This window comes from Coptis chinensis, chromosome 2 (genome assembly GCF_015680905.1).
Source record: "Coptis chinensis isolate HL-2020 chromosome 2, ASM1568090v1, whole genome shotgun sequence".
NCBI classification, from domain to species: domain Eukaryota; kingdom Viridiplantae; phylum Streptophyta; class Magnoliopsida; order Ranunculales; family Ranunculaceae; genus Coptis; species Coptis chinensis.
This window is the reverse complement of record NC_141457.1, coordinates 30,506,898-30,523,676: the sequence shown is the minus strand read 5'-3', so window position 1 is coordinate 30,523,676 and position 16,779 is coordinate 30,506,898. Positions and strand designations below refer to the sequence as shown.

The 16,779-nt window shown below is 39.3% G+C and overlaps 1 non-coding gene across 1 annotated transcript; it reads left to right on the top strand.

The window, feature by feature from the left end:
* The first annotated feature begins 15,102 nt into the window (after positions 1-15,102).
* On the top strand, positions 15,103-15,209 carry LOC147515730 (small nucleolar RNA R71). Its single transcript, XR_015214628.1, has one exon. It is a non-coding gene; the product is annotated as a small nucleolar RNA R71 (small nucleolar RNA).
* The last annotated feature ends 1,570 nt before the right edge of the window (positions 15,210-16,779 follow it).

Below are 16,779 nucleotides of genomic sequence, written 5' to 3'. Positions count from 1 at the left end.
GAAATACCAAAATTTCCAAACCCGAAAACGGAAACAACTCATTTTCTTGATTCTAAAACAAAGCTAGTATCTTTTAGGTTGAATTTATGATAGAATCTACCTATTTAATTGAGATTTCATCCTACCATGATACTTATTCATAGATATGCCTAAATGGCCATATTCTCACCTTGACTCCGCAATAAATTCTAAGACGAGGGTCATATAAAGATCATGCTGGAATAGATAAAACCACCCCCAAACAATTTGGGAAGGTGGGATCAATATTACACAACCACGCATAATGAAAATAACCGCATTATATTAAAATTTTCATCCGAAGTACATTTCATTACAAAATTCAAATTACGGAAATAAAACTTACATTAAAATAAATAACACTAATGAAATTACAAATAAAAATAGAAACATCAACTGATACTATCCCTAATCACTCCGGTACTGGTAGCGGAGGGCACACGCTCAGGAGATGGCTCCTGAGCTCCCGATGGGCCAGCACCATTCGTCCTTCGGCGACGACGCTCGTGCCTCGATGATGTGTCCTCAGAAGGAGAATCCCCGTGAGGTGGGAATCGTGCAAGCATGTCTGTCCGGAACTGGCGCTGAGCTTCTAGCTCGGCCCTCATCTGTTCCCACCGCTCGTCCTCCCGCTGGGATCGGATCTCGAAATTATGGTGGATAGCTGCCTGTCGAGTCCGGAGGTCTTCGCAGATAGTGTTGAGTGAACGCATGCTGATAAGAGCCCAAAACTGTAGTTTTAACCCCTTAATAATCATACTGTTAGACCAATTATGTGAATAATAAGTAAGAGTTAACACCGATTACGCGTTTTTATGCATTTCGGGCTTCAAAGTCCATTATGTGCGTGAAATGTGCCACTTTAGCGAGATAAAGGAGCAAAAGTCGCCAGAACTTCGAATGCCATATCTTTGGACTCGGACCTCGGATTGAGGCCTACCTTATGTCAAAACGACCGGCTCGGAAAGAGCTTTGCAATGGTCCAAGCCTTGACCCAATCAGAGGAGCAGAAGTGGACGAAAAGTCTGTGGAAGTCAACTGCAGCTGAAGAGGCCTTTTGATTTGAAAGAATTGGGTTTTGGGCCTGATTCTCTGGCCCAACCCATGGCTCCAAGCCCATGCACGAATTTTGGATCTGAATGTATAAGAACAAAAGCTTAGTTCATTGTTAATGGTAGATAGATAATGGTAGATAGGGTAGATAGATAATGGTAGATAGGGTAGATAGTTAATGGTAGATAGTTAGGTTAGAAAATAAATTAGATTAGTTAGCCTCCATTAAAACCTTAGTTCTAGATCTAGTTTTTATATTAAAGTAATTAGTTTTATTCTTGTTTTAAATTTAGTATTGAATGATTGTTCTCCCTTGAATTAGATAATAAAATAGTTGTTCTTGATTCAATTTCGATTTGTCAATTACAATTGTTAGATCTAATTTCATTTACTACTTGTTATTCAATGCTTAGTTGTTAATTAGATTTTTGTTATTATTTAATTTAGATTAGTGAAATTTCATAAAGTTAGAATCTTTTCATTATGTTTAGTTTAGATTTAATGGGAATTGTTAGTTTGATGAATCAAGGCTAAATCCTCCATTAGAGGGTTTGATGAAGCCTTGATGAAAACTTAGTGGTTAGTATAGAATTGGTTGTAGAATCTATTCCACTCTAGAAAGTCGTGTTTCGCCATGAGAATGGGTGGACGACTTCACATGCTAGTTAGTACTCGGTAGAAATGCCATGAACACTAGGGATTAGAACTTCGAATTTTTCCAGTAAGATCGTGAGAATCGAGATACAAGAATCTATACTAGGTTATTAAGTTGGATTCGAGGTGGATTCAATTCCCCTCTAATCCTTTATCTAGATTCAAAAACAAGCATATTCCCATAGTATTCGTAGTTAAATTCAACGTAGACTCATTTTAGTTTCATCGTAGTATAACACCCTTCGTAAAGCTCTCATTGACTTAAGAGCGACTAGTTAGACTTAGAAAACAATCCATGCTAGGGAACTAGGAGTGGAACGAACTTCGTACTCCATTTAGTGCAATTCGCATTGAGAGTAGAAGCTTTGATAATAGACACGTAAAAGACTAAGTTTAGTTTACTTACGTTTGGATTCGTAGTTCATTTCGTAGGTAGACTACTCATTTTACGATTATCAAATGGCGCCGCTGCCATCTTAGTTGCACTTTAGCATTGTTTTCTTTGTAGAAGTAGTCATTTTTAAGTCCCATTAAACCCACCCACCCTTGTTTGATTCATACTGTGGTTGCCGTTTCAGTTTTGGAAAAATTCCGCGAGAAAACGCCTTGGCCAGCGCGCTTCAAAGAGAGCGCACCCGCTATCTTCTTGGACTTCTCGTTTATACGAAGGCGCCCAGCGGCCAAAGAGAGACCAGCGCTATCTTACTGGAGCTTCGACTTTGCCTTGCCAGCGCTTCAAGATAGAAGCGGCGCCTTAGCTTAGCTGAAATTTCCGGATTTCCACAGGTTTGATTCGAACTTCGAGTTGTCAAGTTTTTCAGTGTTCTAATCTCTTATATACACTGAACACGCGTAAACAAGACGCTTATTCAAACGCCAGTAGCAAGGAGGCATTCAGGTACTCCTTCTTCCACTCCTCGCATCTTCTGTCAGAGGAGTTTTAATTCTAGTATAATCAGGCTTGTTTTTCGTAGAAATAAATACAACACGCCTATCTAGAATTTCACACACTACACGATATTATGGTGAAGAAAGAGAGACTCCTCTCTCTCGACTTTTATAAAGCTTTTGGCGATAGCCCTAAATCTTGCATCGTTCTAGCAGACCTAACGGGGATTTTCGAATTCCCCAAACATATTTAATTGTTTACCCGTTTTTCCATGGTCTAGACCATGAAAAACCTTACCAACACATCGCGTAGGATTGAACAAGTCCTTACAACATTCCATCATCCTACCGTTGGTAATGAACAGATTAAACCGAGGGTATTTCCCTTCACCTTAGCCGATAAGGGCGTCTTGGTTAACTGCCTGGCCTAATTAATTCGTGGACTCGTGGGCCAAACTTGTTCAAATTTGTTTATGGAACATTTTTACCCACCCCTAAAGACGGATGAGATGCTTTCCAAGATTCATTTTTTCCGCCAAAATCCTCATGAATCATTTTCTGAGGCTTGGAATCGTTTCACCGATCTGCTTATAGAGTGTCCACACCATAACTTAGCTAAAGACACGTTAGTTCGTGCCTTTTTCAAAGGACTTCTACACCACCATAAAGAAGTCCTTGACATAATGAATGGGGGTAGTTTCCTAAGTAAAGGAGCCTCGGAGGCTTACAAATTTTTGGAAGATCAGACTAAGCGTAATAATAATTGGGGGGGTAGTGACGATTACTCCCGCTCCGCTAGTTCTTCCTCCACAGTTAAGGCTACCAGTATGTTTGAGGTTAAATCAGATCCTGAGCTTAAAACTCTAATTGAATCCCTCACAAAAAAGGTAGAGGCTATTTCTGTGCAACAAAAGCCTATCCCCGTCATGAATGTAAATTCAAATCCATGTAGTTTCTGTTGGAGTCTCGAGCATCGACTCCCATCGTCCTATAGCCTATGAACATTCTTGTTCAATTAATAGTGAACCTAACCCCTTGGAGACAAAAATCCCAACTTCCGGTTGGAGAAATAACCAACAAGTCACACCTCCGGTACAATAATCAATATGTTAGGCCACCACACGCGATTACAACCAAGCTACACGGGACAAGGGCGGTCGGGGTAATTATAATAATTATAACAACCAAGCACAACCTCGACAAGGTCAAGCACAAGGTCAATATAGTTATAATAATTATAATGCTAATAGAGGTATCGTTAGGTAAATAATAACTACCACAATCCGCCTATAAATAATCAACGCGACATAGTTCCAGTCACACCACCCGTGACTATTACACCCACACAACCGGATCGTCTTGACACCTTCATACAAGTGAGCCAACAACTTTTCCAAACCATGGCTCAATCTAACCAACACATTCTACAATCTGTTAATAATTTAAACCAACAGTTAGCCCAAGAGAAAGCCCAACCAAAAGGCGTGTTTCGGGCCAAGCCGATACCCAACCCTAGAGCAACAAACCACAGCGCCTTTGAGGTAAACGGTAATACTAGTACGGAAACTACAAACGTAGGTGAGCTAAATGCCATCACCACTCTCCGTTCTGGAAGAGTGGTTGATAACAAAGTAACTATGCCTATAGTTACCCCATCAGTACTACCTACAACGGATATTGAACTAGATACCGAAATAGAAACTGAAGAACCTACAACTGTAGAGGTACCAGTTAAACCACAACCTAAGAAACAAAAAGCCAAGGTTAAACATCCTGTTGATCCATATGCTAATTATAGAGAGAAAACACCGTTTCCCCAAAAATTAGCCATGTTAACTAGGGATACAAATTATGAGGAGATTAGGAACGTTTTCAAAAATCTAACTATAAACCTTCCCTTTCTCGAAGCTATTAAAAAGCTACCACACCATGCTAAGTTTCTTAAGGAGTTGTGTACTACTAGGCGTAAGACCAATATACCAAAAGACGCCTTTTTAACAGAACAATTCCCAACGCTATCTGAAAATAATGGAATTGTTAAGTACAAGGACCCCGGGTCGTCCTCCCTATCAGACAATGCACCTTAGGAGATTCTCACACACGACGACCCGGCTTATTAGACACGGGGGCTAGTGTTAACTTACTCCCATTTTATTTGTATAAACAAATAGGTCTAGAGGAGATGCAACCTACTAAAATGACATTGCAATTAGCTGATCGGTCTATTAAGTATCCTAAGGGTGTGGTTGAAAGCGTCTTTGGTTAAAGTCCAAAATTTTACTACCCGGCCGACCGTTATCCTCGACCACGAAGTCACTAACGACTCTGTACCTATCATTTTAGGGCGTCCTTTCTTGGGCTCACGCAACTTGGCGGCTCATAAACCGCGCTGATGGTTCGATGTCCTTGTCCTTTGGCCATCTTTACGTTGAGGTAAATGTTTTCAAAACTAGGACACGATATCCGATTCATCTACAAATGGAGAGGTTAGCATGATCGAGAGCTTAGCTCAAGATTACTTCAAAAACATGTTTCCAGAGAAACAGATTAACAAATTCCTTTCCTTCGAAATTCGACTTTAACAATGACTCCTCGGTAGTAGGCGAAATAGAAGAAGAATTCTCGCAACTCTTTTTTGCACCGCTTCTTTACCACTTCAGCGAGTCCCCCTTGCCAACAACCATACATCCTTTGATGCTATGACGGAAGATGAATTTTTCAATCTCTATCGGTGATCCTTTTGACCCAACTATTGAGGAATGTCTTGCATATATCAAGATTTCGATGATATGGACTTGAGAGCTCTAGCGAGAATCATTCACCTTCCCTCACCAATATTCCCCACCCTCCACCTTTTCAAAGGAACCTCGAGTTTGCACTTTCGATCCTTTAGTTTCTCCCTGTGCTTCATGATTTTTAAATCCACCTAGTAAACAAATACTTCCCAAGGATAAACCACTTGACACCTTCATTTTCAGACTTGAGATAGTCCCTAACTACACCATGAATGAGTTTTGTGCTAAACCCACATCCTCATTTTTTCCATGCTCTCCCTCTAAAACTTATCCCAATCCACCATATCTTCCACAACCATTCACTTTTCCACACTTATTCACTAGGACACCCTCTCGTTCAAAGATGAAACCTAAGGTGTATGCTCGGTTATGTTATAGGTCTATCCGGCTTCGCTTTCATTCCACTAGGCTGTGTCCTAGGAAATCTTGGTGCTTGTTTGTGTTTGGATATGTTTGCTGTGATATTTATTTATGGAATGATCCACAACTATTTCGGTTGTTGATATATGATAAACCGTGCATGTTCATACATATGTTTAGATAAAGTCTCGAAAGTATCGACTATAAAGCGACTCAATTTCGTGTTTGGTGCACTTCCTTTCATTTCAATATATTATTGAGTGCACCATTCAGGTAACCGGCCCTCCCTATGGAGTGTGTGGCTGTAAGTACCGGATCCTAAGTCCACGTTTCACATAATTCACGTTTTCCACTCTTGCATGTTTTCTCGGTTTTGAGTCATGTTTCTCTATGGTGTGAATTATGTCTTTATCGCTTATTGTTTTCCTTTATATTAAACCTAATTCATAAAAGTAAAAAGTGTAAAGATATATAAAAATAGTAATCTAGCAAGTCTCGAATCGACTTTAAAAGACGACGTTTTAAAACAAATTTTTACAAAACTTGTTTTCAAAAATTTGTTTGGGGTGGGGTGTTTGGTTTTTCCATTCTTGATCACTCAAATTCCTATTCTTACCCCCACCTCGCCCCTTGAAGAGTAGCTAGATTTCTACTTGTTTGTTGTTTTGATGTTGTCTTTTATTATTTTTAGTAGATAGGATGTTACGTTGTTAAATTCAGTGAGTTAATTTTGACTTCGTAGTGAAATGTTGTTTGAATGACAATATGAATATAATGTCGTTATTTTCATTGTGCGTGATTAGTTAATGTTGATCCCACCTTCCCAAACTGTTTGGGGGTGGTGTTATCTATTCCAAAGATGATTTTATATAAACTTCATTCATTCTACACTCACAACCCACACTACACCTAATTTCCATCACTCACCTTTCACTCCCACGTTTTTCGTCTCATTTTTCAATTTTCAGCAACTCCGACTTCAAGGCTTCTGCGAGGGACTCAAGGCTCTGTATATTTTGTTCTGAATTTTGCTCGAAGGCAGCAAGCCGAAGCGACCGACCCCTCATCTATCTGGACCTAAGCGCCAGCGCTTTAGCAAGTTGAGCGACCGCGCTAAAACACTGGAATTTAAAATTTCAGAGCGACTTCGCGCCCTATCTATCTGGCGCCAGCGCTTCGACTTCCATGGACCAGAAAAATTCCAGTTTTCTACGGGTAGTTTCCAGATCATTCATAGCTATTCCAGAGCGTAATTTTGAGATGACATCTCCTATAATAATACCAGAACAGTCTTTCAAAGATTTATTCCAAAGCACTACTTATGGTGCTTGGTTTCGTGAGGTGATCACACACGTAGGCTAGGAACCGCTTATGGGTCTTGCTAGCAATTGTTCTTGGACTTGCCATGCCCGCTGAAATACAAGACCCATGATGCTATTGGGTAGATAATATGCATGTCCGGGAGTGGAGGTAAGTTTTAGTTTGTTAGTGTCCGCTTATGTCCCAAGCAATTTCATTCTCATTAACCCCATAATGGGTGGAACTCTTTATAGAGTTCGCGTCGGTTTTATTTCCTATATTAGTACGTTCTAACCTTGTTTTGCGGATGTTTACGAATTTCACGCTTCAATGGTATTTTTCCTACCCTCTTTATTTAAATGCTTTGAGGACAAAGCATGCTTTTGTTTGGGGGCATAGAATCACGTGTAATTAAGACATCTGCTAGGATATAAATATATAATATGCATTTGTTTTCTAGTGAAAATTTCAAAAATTTAAAAATATAAATAAATAAGTTATGCTATACACTTAGGAATATTGGTATTGTTCTTTTCTCCATGCTTTTAACAATCTAGAAGTCTCACACATAGTTGCATCGTAATAATTGTTAGAAACTTAGGTTAATACGTAGGTAATAATCTTTGCATCTATCTATAAATATATTACATGAGTATCTATGATTGTTAGCGATAAGTTTTTGAAATCTAGGCTAGAGTACTTATTCTACAAATCCTGTGAGAATATAGCCTAAAAGCCTTATATGAAGCGAAACATTTGAGAAATGACACAAGGGAGAAGTAAAATCCGGATAGAGAAATCACACGTCCACTTGCTTGATCACTAAACCATATCCTAAGCGAGAATTAGGGCGCTCTTTGGATCGATATAGCCGAAATTCAAACCTATGAATTATTTTCCGCTAGTCGCCACTCACGAGCCCTTTCATTAGCCCTTCCATAAACCACAATTCCTTTACCCCTGTTACAAAACAAAAAACAAAAAAAAAAAAAGAATAAATCAACCTACCCAATTTAGAATAAGTCCGAGAATAGAATGAGTGAAGAAAGAAGAAGAAGAAAAACACGTGTAAACAAAAAATTGTTAGTTGCTTGAGAAAATAAAGAAAAGAAGTTTCCATCCAAAGAAAAGAAAAATAGAAATAAAATAAAAACTCAAAAAAATAGAATAAAAGGGAGTCAAAAAAAGAAAAAAAAAAAAAAAAAAAAAAAATACTGCTAAGGATGGAAACAAAGTGTAGAAGCAAAAGAAAATAACAAAGGTTTTCTCTAAGTTACATAATCTGAAGACTCTATTATCTCAGACTTGTCCTTTTGAATATCCATTTCCTTCCTTCTTAAACCATCTCCTAATCCCGTAACACCTAATAAAGACCTCTAGCTCAATTAGGAATAGGTTAGTGTGATAGTAAGTGGCGGATGTGTTTGATCGACCCCGGCTTCCTTGTTGTCATTGAGATTGTAAGGTAAAAAGTGTGCCCACTTGTATTAATCGGAGTAGCTTAAACTTGAGTGGAAAAATCAGAGTGTTGTTTCTTGACTATTATTGTGAGAACCTACTTAAGGACGCTTATTCCGAAGTTCTCTAAAACAAACCCGCTAAACATTTTATAGTACTACTCATTGTATATATGTTTATTGTAGATGATTGATTATTATGCATATATTAACTTAGGGTTTTTTGGGTTATTTTTATGTAATTGCTAGAGAGATGTATAGATAGTTGAGCATGAATAAGGAAACAATAGTTTTATTTTCTTAGTCGTTGTAGTATAGATGAAGTTTGTGAGTACCTTCATCGGAAAACTCTCACGAGGCTATAACTCGTCCACTAGGGAATTCCTAGTGGTTTAAGGCCTTGTTGCATATGGTCAATGCAATCGCGACTCAAATAAAACGAGAGTAGTTAGAACTCCATTTTTGGTCACTTATTCTAATTTCTCATCTTTGCTTGAGGACAAGCAAAATCTTCATTTTTGGGGTGGTTTGATAAGAGCCCAAAACTGTAGTTTTAACCCCTTAATAATCATCTTGTTAGACCAATTATGTGAATAATAAGTAAGAGTTAACATCGACACGCTGCGTTTTATGCATTTCGGGCTTCAAAGTCCATTATGTGCGAAATGTGCCACTTTAGCGAGATAAAGGAGCAAAAGTCGTGAGAACTTCGAATGCCATATCTTTGGACTCAGACCTCGGATTGAGGCCTACCTTATGTCAAAACGACCGGCTCGGAAAGAGCTTTGCAATGGTCCAAGCCTTGACCCAATCAGAGGAGCAGAAGTGGACGAAAAGTCTGTGGAAGTCAACTGCAGCTGAAGAGGCCTTTTTGGACTGAAAGAATTGGGTTTTGGGCCTGATTCTCTGGCCCAACCCATGGCTCCAAGCCCATGCACGAATTTTGGATCTGAATGTATAAGAACAAAAGCTTAGTTCATTGTTAATGGTAGATAGATAATGGTAGATAGGGTAGATAGATAATGGTAGATAGGGTAGATAGTTAATGGTAGATAGTTAGGTTAGAAAATAAATTAGATTAGTTAGCCTCCATTAAAACCTTAGTTCTAGATCTAGTTTTTATATTAAAGTAATTAGTTTTATTCTTGTTTTAAATTTAGTATTGAATGATTGTTCTCCCTTGAATTAGATAATAAAATAGTTGTTCTTGATTCAATTTAGATTTGTCAATTACAATTGTTAGATCTAATTTCATTTACTACTTGTTATTCAATGCTTAGTTGTTAATTAGATTTTTGTTATTATTTAATTTAGATTAGTGAAATTTCATAAAAAGTTAGAATCTTTTCATTATGTTTAGTTTAGATTTAATGGGAATTGTTAGTTTGATGAATCAAGGCTAAATCCTCCATTAGAGGGTTTGATGAAGCCTTGATGAAAACTTAGTGGTTAGTATAGAATTGGTTGTAGAATCTATTCCACTCTAGAAAGTCGTGTTTAAGCCATGAGAATGGGTGGACGACTTCACATGCTAGTTAGTACTCGGTAGAAATGCCATGAACACTAGGGATTAGAACTTCGATTTTTCTTGCCGAAGATCGTGAGAATCGAGATACAAGAATCTATACTAGGTTATTAAGTTGGATTCGAGGTGGATTCAATTCCCTCTAATCCTTTATCTAGATTCAAAACAAGCATATTCCCATAGTATTAGTAGTTAAATTCAACGTAGACTCATTTTAGTTTCATCGTAGTATAACACCTTTCAGAAAAGCTCTCATTGACTTAAGAGCGACTAGTTAGACTTAGAAAACAATCCATGCTAGGGAACTAGGAGTGGAACGAACTTCGTACTCCATTTAGTGCAATTCGCATTGAGAGTAGAAGCTTTGATAATAGACACGTAAAAGACTAAGTTTAGTTTACTTACGTTTGGATTCGTAGTTCATTTCGTAGGTAGACTACTCATTTTACGATTATCACATGCCACGATGAATCACAGCCATGAGTTCTGCATCTGACCAACACCTCTCCAAGGCATCCGCATCAAAACAAGTCAAGTCCTCCTCATCCTTCGAGGCATTATCATTTCCACCATCCTCCTCGGCATTCTCGTTTCCACCATCTTCCTCGTCCTCTACCCTATCCTCAGGCAACCTCCAAACTCGTTGGACACACTCCTTATAGATGCGAGGATTTCGGTGTAGGGTGATGTAAGACCTATCAGACGCCTGAGCTGCTCTCAACTTCAGCATGATCTTGGTTATCAACACAGGGAGAGGTGCAACAGACTTCCCTACTCCCCTAATCATGCTAAGCAAAAACTCCAAGATACTGAGAACTTCGTACTTTCGCTCTGGAGTATCCATAAAATGTGGAGGCAGATTCGGACCGATGTCGCCGACCTTCTCCTTCCCAGGGGCGTTCGACCAATCCATCGAAGCTGCAATTTGGTTGGTTCTAAGGGATGCCTGGCGAACACAATGCGATCTCGCATTGTAGTTCTCTTCGGTAACTGTCACGTTCATCAATGGCTCTACCCCATTATATTGGGACTCCTGCAACGTGACATCCAGATGGATTCTAGGCGGAATGCCTAGAATCTCCGCCAACAACCCCGTAGTTACTTCCTTCCTCCTCTTCGCCACCATAACAAAAATCCTAGTCCCCTCCAACTCCCTCGTATTGTAGAACCGTCGGACTAAGTCTTTGTGGTAATAGGCTTCGGTCGAGTACCATAAGCTATTCCAGTCTCTACTGATCATTTCGTCACCGTAAAACGGCGAAGTGGTCATGATAAAAGCTTGTTCTGGTAAAATTCGGCGTTGTTGAGCCATTGGAAGTTTGAATATGGTTTGAGGTTTGTAGAAGGTAGGGGGAAGCAGTGAGGGAGACCTCACTAAAAAGAACGATGGTGGTGGTGGTGTGGTGGCGCGGCAGCACCAAATGTTTTTTATATTTTGATTTTCCGGTGGTTTTTGTTGATATAAATTGGTGGAGGTTGTGGGGTGGCGCGGTTGGAGTAGATTTGGGTTGGGTCTTGGATTGTGGGCATGGGATAATTAGGTTTTCTTTTTATTTTTATTTTTATTTTTTAGGTTTTTGGAGCTTGGTGGGCGTTAATGGCGGTTTTGAGAAGATGAACGCGACTGTTGGCCAAAGGTAAGGGCGCGGGTGCGCTGTCGGTGGGCGCGGGTTGGGCCCAAGCCCAAATCGAAATTTGTGAATTTTTCAATTTTTTTGCGAAACTTCAAATCAAAATTGCCGCCTCGTTACCAGTCCGATTTTTGCGAATGAGATATGGAAATGATCAGGAGAGAATTTCCAATCCAATGATCCATAAAACACTCTATTCCGACTATGGATGACATATAAGATAGTGGAAAATGCCTCGAAGTGCGTGCATGACGTACGTTATGCGAACAATTGAACTCTAAATTCATGGATTATGTCAACCCGAATCGTAATACAATTCAACGGCCTAAGTAACTCTAATGGGACATAAAACATTCTAGGACGGAAACACGAACACCCCACCCCCAAACAAATTTTTTACAACGAAGCTTAGAAAATTTGTTTTTAGCAGTGGGTCTTTTAAAGTCAGATTCCCGAGACTTCCTAGATTACTATGTTTATTCTTTAATATATATATATATATATATTTACTTTTTTTTAAAAAGAAAAACAATAACAAGAAAGACATAATTCACCCCATAGAGAAACATGACTTAAAAATCCGAGAAAACATGCAAGAGTGGAAAACGTGAATTATGTTAAATGTGGACTTAGGATCCGGTACTTACAGCCACACACTCCATAGGGAGGGCCCGGTTACCTTAATGGTGCACTCACCAATATATGGAAATGAAAGAAAATGCACCAAACACGAAAGTTGAGTCGTTTATAGTCAGATACTCGAGACTTTATCTAAACATATGTCTGAACATGCAGTTTATCATATATCAACAACCGAAATAGTTGTGGATCATTCCATAAATAAATATCACAGAAAACATATCCAAACACAATCAAGCACCAAGATTTCCTAAGACGTAACCTAGTGAACTGAAAGCGAAGTCGGATAACCCTATTACGTAACCTAGTATGCACCTTCTTTTTCATTTTTGAACGAGTGGGTGTTCTAGGAAATAAGTGTGGAAAAGTGAATGGTTGTGGAGAATATGGTGGATATGGATAAGTTGTAGAATGACAGCATGTAAACAATGAGGATGTGGGTTTAGCACAAAACTCATTCATGGTATAGGTAGGGACTGTCTCAAGTCTGAAAATGAAGATGTCAAATGGTTTGTCCTTCTGAAGTATTTGTTTACTAGGTGGATTTAAAAAATTATGAAGCACAGAAGAAACCAAAGGATCGAGTGCAAACTCGAGATTCCTTTGAAAGGGTGGAAGGAGGGAAGTCGAGGTGGATGTTGTGGAAAGTAGTTCTTGATAGGGTGAATTATCACCTAGTCTAAGAAACTCATCGAATTGCTCATCTAGATTGGTCATATCCTCGTTACTATGATAGTCTTCTACATCTTTGAGAAAGTCATCTATCTCATCCTCATCCGTAATATGTGTATCGACTAGTGTAGGGATGGAAATGTTGGAGTCTGAAATTCCAAAGGAAAGAAATTTGGGCATATGATTATCAGGGAACGTGTTGTTGAAATAATCTCGAGCAAAGCTCTCGATCATGCTAACCTTTCCATCCGTAGACGAATCGGGTAACTGTGTCTTTGTTTTAAAAACATTGACTTCAACAGCAAGATGGCCAAATGACATGGACATTGAACCATCGCGGCAATTAATGAGCGCGATTGGCGGTTTGCGAGGAAAGGGCGCCTTAGATGATCGGACAGAGTCGTTAACGACTTCCTCAGATCGAGGATGACAAAATCAGCCGGATAGTAGAAATCCTAAACTTTTACCAAAGACATTTTTGACCACACCCTTAGGATACTTAATAGACCGATCAGCTAATTGCAACGCGTCATTTTAGTGGGTTGCATCTCGTCTAGACCTATTTGTCTATACAAATAAAGCGGGAGTAAGTTAACACTAGCCCCCGTGTTTAATAACGCGATCGTCAGATAGGAATCTCCTAAGGTGCATTATGCGAAGAGGATCGACCGGGGTCCTTGTACTTAACAATTCCATTATGTTGGATAGAGTTGGGAATTGTTACGTTAAAAGCGTCTTTTGGTATATTGGTCCTAACGCCTAGTAGTACAACTCCTTAAGAAACTTAGCATGGTGTGGTAGCTTTTTAATAGCTTCGAGGAAGGGAAGATTTATAGTTAGATTCTTGAAAACGCGTCCCTAATCTCCTCATAATTAGTATCCCCGGCTAACACGACTAATTTTGTGGAAACGGTGGTTTTCGTCTATATTTAGCAATGGTATCACCGGATGTTTAACCTTGGCTTTCTGTGTTTTTAGGGTTGTGTTAGAATCGGTACCTCTACAGTGGTAGGCTCTTCAGTTTCTATTTCAGTATCTAGTAATCTAGCAGGTGTAGGGGCTAGTGGTGGGGTAACTATAGGCATAGTTACTTTGTTATCAACCACTTTGCCAGAATGGAGAGTGGTGATGGCATTTAGCTCACCTACATTTTCATATTCATTACTAGTATTATCGGTTACCTCAAAGGCTGTATTTGTTGTTTTAGGATTAGGTATTTCGTGATTTGGAAACACACCTTTGGGTTGGGCTTTATCTTAAGCCAACTGTTGGGTTAAATTATTAATGGATTGTAGAAGCTGTTGGTTAGATTGAGCCATGGTTTGGAAAAGTTTTTGGCTCACTTGTATGAAGGTGTCAAGACGATCCGGTTGTGTGGGTGTAGTAGTCACGGGTGGTGTGATTGGAACTATTTCACGTGAATTATTTATGGGTGAATTTTGATAATTATTATTTACCGGAACGATACCTCTATTAGCATTATAATTATTATAACTAACTTGACCTTGTGGTTGACCTTGTCGAGGTTGCACTTGGTTGTTATAATTATTAAAATTACCCCCGACACATCGCCCTTGTCGTGGTGGAGCTTGGTTAAAACTTTGTGTTGGCCTAACATATTGATTATTGTACCACGGAGGTGTGGCGTGTTGGTTATTTCTCCAACCGAAGTTGGGATTTTGTCTCCAAGGGCGTTAGGTTCACTATTAATGGAACAAGCTTTGTTCATAGGCTATGGGACGATGGAAGTCGGGATGCTCTCGGGCTCCAATGAAACTATATGGATTTGAATTTACATTCATGATTGGGATAGGCTTTTGTTGAACCGAAATGGACTCTACCTTTTAGTGAGTGATTTGATTAGAGTTTTAAGCTCGGGATCGTGTTTAATTTCAAAAAGCCGGGCGGCCTTAATCTGTATTAGAAGAACTAGCGAGCGGTGGATATAAATCACTACCCCAGGTTGTTATTTCGCTTTAGTTTGATCTTCTAAAATTTATAAGCCTCCGAGGCTCCTTTGCTTAAGAAACTACCCCATTCATTATGTCTAGGACTTCTTTATGGTGGTGTAGAAGTCCTTTGAAAAGGCACGAACTAACGTGTTTTTCGCTAAGTTATGATGTGGACACTCTATAAGGAAATCGGTGAAACAATTCCAAGCCTCTGAAAATGATTCATGAGGATTTTGTCGAAAGAAATGAATCTTGGAAAGCATCTTATCCGTCTTTAGGGGTGGGTAAAATGTTCCATAAACAATTTGAACAAGTTTAGCCCACGAGTCCACGAAATTAAGCTTGGGCAGTTAACCAAGACGCCGCCTTATCGGCTAAGGTGAAAGGAAATACCCTTAGTTTAATTTGTTCCGCACCAACCGTAGGATGGTGGAATGTTGTTAGGACTTGTTCAATCCTATGCATGTGCTGATAAGGTTTTTCATGGTCTAATCCATGAAAAACAGGTAACAAATTAAAAATATTTGGGGGGATTCGGAAATCCCCCACTGGGTCTGCTAGAACGATGCAAGATTTGGGGCTATCGCTCAAGGCTTTGTAGAAGTCAGAGAGAGGAGTCTCTCTTTTTTCAGCCATTATATCAGGTGGTGTATGTGAAATAGTAGCTAGAGGTGTAGTGGGTGGTATACTAGATAGACTTGATTGTTGACGTTGTTGTGTATTTACGTTCGGTGTTTTTGTTCGGCCAGACCTTAACCTCATACAAGGCTAAGACCAAACTTAGCTAAACACGTCAACACTCCAAACAATTCTGATATACTAGTATAAACCTCTAACAGGAGATGTGAGGTGTGGAAGAAAGGAATACCTGATTGCGTCCTTGCTTCGCTTTTATGAATAGCGTCTTGTTTACGCGTGTTCAGTGTTTATAACAAGTTAGAACACGAAAAACTTGAAAAATCAAAGTTGAATCAAACCGTAGAATTAGGAAAAATTAGCTTAGAGGCGCGGTCATTTCCGTGTAACTTGAAGTTACAGTGTTTAAGGGCGAGGGTCGCGCTCCACATGGGGGCGGGTTGCGCTCAAGGTTCCAGGCTATAGGGTGCAGGTGCGCTCCTTATAGGCGCGGTTGCGCTCAGTGTAGTTTTTTCCGGAACTTTTCAATGCTGAATCGGAAAACCACAGTATGAATCAAACAAGGGTGGGTGGGTTTAATGGGACTTTAAGAAAAGTACTTACACTACGAAAACAATGCGAAAGTGAAACTAAGATGGCAGCGGCGCCATTTGGTAAAACATAAAATTGAATAATTTACCTGCGAAATGAACGATGAACTCAAAACGTAAGTAAACTAAAACTATTTACGAGTCTGTCTTTTATCAAAGATTCTACTCTCAATCCTATGAGATATAGTGAAGTAGAGTGATTCGTTCCACTCCTAGTCCTTCCGCATGTTATGTTTTCTAGTCTAATTACTCTACTCAAAGTCTAATGAGAGATTTACGAAGTGGCAACTAGACTACGATGCAACTACCCACAAGATGCAACTAGTCAACTATTTAAATAACTATGGGAATGCTATGTTGATTCTATGATAATGAGTTAGAGGGGATTGATTCCACCTTAACTCGACTTAATCCTACTAACCAGAATTAATCGTAATCTGAGAATTGAATCGCTTCAGTAACAATATGGTTACTCCTAATCCCTAATTACTCATGGCATTCCTACCAATTCATAACTAGTATGTGAACGATTAAACCCATTCTCATGGTGAACTAATCGTTTCTAGAGTGGAAAGGAAATTACGACGACTCTACGATAAACGGAATCAAG